The sequence below is a fragment of the Leopardus geoffroyi genome, chromosome E3 (assembly GCF_018350155.1).
Source record: "Leopardus geoffroyi isolate Oge1 chromosome E3, O.geoffroyi_Oge1_pat1.0, whole genome shotgun sequence".
Classification (NCBI taxonomy): Eukaryota; Metazoa; Chordata; class Mammalia; order Carnivora; family Felidae; genus Leopardus; species Leopardus geoffroyi.
The window spans coordinates 5,607,906-5,614,194 of NC_059340.1; the positions used below are offsets into that span (position 1 = coordinate 5,607,906).

At 40.9% G+C, this 6,289-nt stretch overlaps 1 protein-coding gene across 2 annotated transcripts in view; it reads right to left on the reverse strand.

Annotated features, from left to right (window-relative positions):
- The window catches only part of BAIAP2L1 (BAR/IMD domain containing adaptor protein 2 like 1), a 95,694-nt gene that overhangs the window by 87,865 nt on the left and 1,540 nt on the right, over positions 1-6,289 (reverse strand). The gene's annotated exons all lie outside the window — the stretch shown is intronic.

Below are 6,289 nucleotides of genomic sequence, written 5' to 3' on the forward strand. Positions count from 1 at the left end.
TTAATTTACTGTTGAAAGAGGGAACCAGCAACTTTTTTATCTCATTTACACAAGTCTCACCTTTATCCACAAAGATTTGAGGCAGCTCTTAAAACCAGAACCCAGTCCCTAAAATAATAAACCTGAAAAACAGACTCAAGTTTTGGAAAACATAAATAGAAATATAAAATCAAGGCTGAGGAAAATAAGAACAAAAGTACACAGGCTTGAAGAGCCACAGAGATGTAATTATTCTCTACACATCTATAAGTACAAAGTTAATTGGGGAGATTATACCCAATAGTGGAAGACATGAAATCTCAGGTCTTGTCCTGGCCAATGTCCATAAGCTACTATACATTATAGCTATACTGGTCTTACTAAAAGCAAAAAGCAAAAACCCTGTATAGGTTATAAAAAAGGAAGTGACTTTAAAAGACCTACTTAATTGGTTAGGGTTAAGGAAGGTGCATTCTCAAACAATCAGATTAAGCATAACTTGGGGCATGTTCTTCTGGAGGGCATTTTGCAATGTGTAGCAAATATGCTTTAAAATGTACCTAACCTTTGACCCACAACTCTCTTCTGGGTATTCAGCTTAAGGAAAACATCACGGATTTGTGCAAAGCTTTACCTACAATGATACTTGCTACAGTGCTTTAACAGCAAAGTGCTGGCAACAATCTTATGTCCAGTAAAAGGGGACTGGATCGATAAATTGTTGAAGAATGGAGTACTGTGGAGTCATCAAACTGGTGAGGCATAGAATACTGACACCAAGATGGACTGGAAAATATTGAAAAGAGTGACAGTGAGAGTCGACAATGTTATCTCTGCGTTGTGGGATCCCAGGTGACTTTTACTTCCAGTGTGAATCCTCACAGAAATCTTGGAAATTTTCTAGTATCTGAAAAATACAGCTTTAAGAAGCCTCTGAAATTAAAGCCAACACATACACATAAATAAATAAAATATGAATGTGGGAAATGCTGAGAAGTATGATTTGGGGGACTTGTTCTCACGCATGAACAAACCAGGTGGGGGAAAAAGACTCAAATTAAAAGTGTCATTTCCTTTAGAAAGTCCTAGTCTTCAAACCTCTTACTGTAACTCACTGAAATTCTTTTTTAAAAACTAGTCTAGGGACGCCTGGGTGGCTCAGTCAGTTGAGCATTGGACTCTTGATTTCAACTCAGGTCACGATCCCAGGGTCGAGGGATGGAGACCCACATGGGGCTCTGAGCTGAGCATGGAGCCTGCTTAAGATTCTCTCTCCCTCCCTCTGCCCTTCTCCCCTGCTTGCATGCTCTCTAAAATAAAAAAACAAAAAGTAAAAACTAGTTTATTGCACCTATAATAGTGAAGTAGGCACATTTTCAAGAAAAGTCACACAAAAAGAAAAGTTACTCTCATTAACACTCATAATAACAGGGCACCTGGGTGGCTCAGTCAGCTAAGCATCTGACTTTGGCTCAGGTCATGATCTCATGGTTCCTAGGTTCGAGCCCTGCGTCAGGCACTGTGATGACAGCCTGGAGCCTGCTTTGGATTCTGTGTCTCCCTCTCCCTCTCTGCACCTCCCCTGCTCATGCTCTGTTTCTCTCTCAAAAATAAATAGAAAACATTAAAAATTAAAAGAAAAACCCTCAAATTAGCAAGAAAATTCAATTAATCATAACTCTGCACCCCCTCTTCCAGCATTCGGAAAGTTTGTTAAGACATGGCTCACCTATGCCCTCAAAACCCCTTATGAAATAAAACTTTTTGATGTGTGCAACTATGATAGTTTTATAGCCTAATAAATTTATGTTTTACTCTACTCAATACCACAGTTGTATGGCCCTCTCTCGGACCCACATTCCCTAGGTCCTCGGTTCTACTTTCTGACATTAAAAATCTCCTAGGGAGTCAGGCTTCTGCTTCGGCTGCAGACATCCAACCCGCAAACTTGGAGCAAATGGTTTTGTTTTGAATTTTAACATTTTATTTGCATACACCCATCAGGGTGGCCAAAATTAAAGGCAAAGAAAATATCAACTGTTGCCAAGGATGAGCTACTGGAACTCTGGTACAACCACTTCGGAAAACTGCTTGGTGGTTTCTACCAACACTAAATATTCAAATACTTTATAACTCAGCAATTCTACTCCCATGTATATATCCAAGAGAAATGAGGGCCTATGCCCATTAGACATGTATTAGAATGTTCATAGCACTATTGATAATACCCTGGAGTAGCTGGAAAACAATCCAAACGCCCCTCAGGAGAATAGATAAATCTTGATACATTCACACAGTGCAATACTACACAGTAAAAAGAATGAACTAACTACAATTACTCCGCCATGGGCATATCTTACAAACACACTGGGTGAAAGAAGACAAAATGGGCCCAACTAATCAGTGCTGTCAGAAGTTAAGGAAGTTATCTCGGAGGGAGCACAGAGGGAAGGGGGCGTGAAAGGGCCTTCAAGGGGGGCTGGGCATGGTCTGCATCTTGATCTGGGTGCTAGTTATACTCATGTGTTCACTTCGTGATGGTTTTATGAGCTATTTACACCAAAGCACACCTTTCAACACATGTATTACAGTTCAATAAAAAGTTTAGGAAATAAAAAATATACCTGCAAATGTCAACAGATAAGTTAAATCAATGTTTATACAACTTTTACAATAATTTTTGCTTTTAAATTACAGAATAAATAGCCATGTGGACTGGTGATAAAACCAAAAATCCAATTTGTTGACATTCCATGCACATTAGGTTTCCCCTGCAGGCCTGCCTGTGGCTCATTACAACAGAAGTGCCAAGCAAGAATTAATGCCCAATACAGGCATAATGTCACAAATTTTAATTCAAAAGCAACCTGAAACTTGTGAATGGCGTCCCCTGGCCAAGGGTCCCAGCCTTCCAAACTTCATAATAAAGGACACTGCTCTGTCTACATAGCAATAATGTTAATATAGTTCTAAAACCTCCTTCCAATCAGGAGAAATGTTATGACAAAAAAAGACAACCATGGTTTGGCTTTGTATTTTCACTTCACTGGACAAAAAGCTACAATACCAGGCTGTTCAGTTTAATACTGACACCTGGCAACGCTTTCGGCTGCTACCTGGCACCTGATTCTTACTGCCTACTTTTATAGTCATCATGGAGCCAAGAGCAAGCTGTCTGGGCTCCTGCAAATCCCATTTTATCTTCAGCATACCTGAAGAAAGCATTACAGGAACAGATGAAGATATCAAATAGTGTATACAGATAACTACAGCAATAAACACATGAGCTAGACCCATACACCACAGGCCACTCTGGAAGCCAACCAGGCAGGGACTTTCACTTACACGTCCCAATTAAACCCAAGTCCAGAAAATAAAAAACCATTAAACAGACAAAACCTAGTATATACACCTGATAAAAGAACCTCATTTTCTTATTGAACAAATTTTTATTCAAAACAGAGATGATGAGCAGCACCTGGGTGGCTCAGTCAATTAAGCGTCTGACTTGGGCTCAGGGCATGATCTCAAGGTTTGTGGGTTAGAGCCCCACATCGGGCTCTGTGCTGCCAGCTCAGAGCCTGGAGCCTGCTTCGGATTCTGTGTCTCCCTTTCTCTCTGCCCCTCCCCAACTCACGTTCTGTCTCTGTCCCTCAAAAATAAATAAAAAAAATTTTTTTTAAAAACAAAGATGATGAACAAAATGGCAGAAAACTTTGGTGACATCTTAGGTCACCAAATTATGAAAAGGCATTTGATTTGTGCATTTGTTGGCCACTAGAAACTAAACCACTATACCCAAAGGAGAGGAATGGAGGCTGGCTGGGTAAATGGCATGTGGATGCTGGTCACCCCTAGATTGTCAGCCTCAGTTTCTTAACAGTAAACAAAATCCATATCCACCTCGAAGGCTGATGTATACTTAGAATGAAACAAATGCTTTATGGAAAGTGTCAAGGGGGGTAGGGGGCCTAGTATAGGTGTTTACTAAGTAAATCAAATCAATGTTCACATAATCAACAAACCCTCACGCCTACTACATGACAAGAAGTGTTCAGAATATAACAAAGCCAAGCACTTTCCTTTGGGAGCTCACATTTTAGTTAGAGGGGGATGAGAGATAAACGAATAAAATAAATATGTTGTGTAGAATATCCTAAGGTAGTAAGCACTTCATGGGAAAGGTAAAGTTAGGTGGGATTGGGAGATGGATGGTGTTGTCTACAATTTTAAAGAGTGGTTTGAGCAGGCCTCTCTGAGACCGGGACATTTAAACAAAGACTTATGTGTCCCTTCCCTCCCACCCTCTTTTTAAGTAACATTTCCCCCCCTTCACTGCTGCTTAGCAAGATTAATGCAGGTATGACACCCCTGGATGACATCACACCCACCCCTCCTCAACTTCCTACCGCTTTAACAGTTCTAACTTCTAGGAAGGTTGTGGTTACTATTAATTAAAGGTTTTTTTTGAAATGTATTTCTTCCTCGTACCACTAAAGCATGTACTCATCAGAAAATCACACAAAATCACAAGCAAGCACTGAGGGCAAATTATGGGCATACTATGTGGAGAAGGGGAGGGATCTTTGGGAACTCTTAATTAGCAACAGTAACCTTGCTTGACATTTTGGGGCTTATTATCATACCATTTGTTTGTGAGGTCGTAAAACACACACCCTCCTGGGATTCAGCATAGGTCTGGAATAATCTTTTGTCTAAGTATACATTTTAGAAAACCCAGTAAATATGTAAATAAATACTGAAAGATACTTAATACTGCATACAGAGAGTCACACTACTTTATAATCCCCCACTTTCTCTAAAGATTTTATTCCTTTATTCCAAAGCTGGAGAAATTTGAGTATCTTAAAAAAAAATCTAAAATCCATACTAGCTGCAAGCCATTAAATCTCATTTGCAGGTGGCTTTTGTAACTGCACCTGGTTAGGTTATGTTTCCATTAGTTAAACACTGTAGATTGTTAGGTAACATAAAGGAAATCTCTTAAAAAAACAAAAAACAAAAAAAAAAACTAGAATCATCAACACTGCCAGATTTTTACCATATTAAGCTTAAATTGTTTTCAGTTTTGGTCATCAGGGGTGGCGTGGGGAAGAACTCAATGAGGAGGTGGGGCAGGATTGCAGGCTTTCAACCAGACCTGCAAATGTAAAATTTCACTATGCATTTCCACCATAGCCCAAGCATGAGCCAGCAGCATTCCCCTCCTAGACTATATATAAACTTGCTGTCTGGAGCTGTAAATTCTTTTACCACCATTCAACATAAAAAACACGACACCAAAACATTAACGGAAAAATGGGTATTAAAGTCAATCAACAGGGGCACCTGGATGGCTCAGTCAGTTGGGCATCCAGCTTCAGTTCAGGGCACGATCTCACAGTTGGTGGGTTCGAGCCCCTCATCGGGCTCGGTGCTGGCAGCTCCGAGCCTGGAGCCTGCTTCAGATTCTGTGTCTCCCTCTCTCTCTGCCCCTCCCCAACTCGCACTCTGTCTCTGTCTCTTGAAAATAAATAAATGTTAAAAAAAAAAAAAAATTTAAAGAAAGTCAATCAACAAACATTTGTGAGTTTTTTTTTTTTTATTTATTTTTTCGACGTTTATTTATTTTTGGGACAGAGAGAGACAGAGCATGAATAGGGGAGGGTCAGAGAGAGAGGGAGACACAGAATCGGAAACAGGCTCCAGGCTCTGAGCCATCAGCCCAGAGCCTGACGCGGGGCTCGAACTCACTGACAGCGAGATCGTGACCTGGCTGAAGTCGGACGCTTAACCGACTGCGCCACCCAGGCGCCCCCATTTGTGAGCTTTTAACATGTTTCAAGACACTTGGGAACGGAAAGCCATAAGTAACTGGTCTCTGATGTTCAGGGTATTACAACTTTTCAAAGTATGAGAATGATTTACACTGCCTCATGTCTACAAATACGTAGCACCCAAACAATGAAATCCAAACTTCTTGCATCCTGCCCCAGTTCTCTGGGGTTGGCATTTGTGACACTACAACTCACTTGAGTACAGCCCCTCCACTGAGTCATTGCTAAAAGTGAAAGGAACAGTGGAAGAAAAAAGAGTTACTTGGGAGCATCTGATTGCCTGTCTCAAATTGATCTCTCATCCCAGATTGGAAAGATCTATGTGCCTGTCTTCCTGGAGGCAGGAAGATAGGAACTTGGGTGTTCACGGTGTTTTCGTGCCCCAGTGGACACTCAGACTGCCTGATATCTGCAATGATCCGCATTCCTCAATTGCACTGGGTTTTTCCTTAACTGACGCTCGCAGGAGTGGC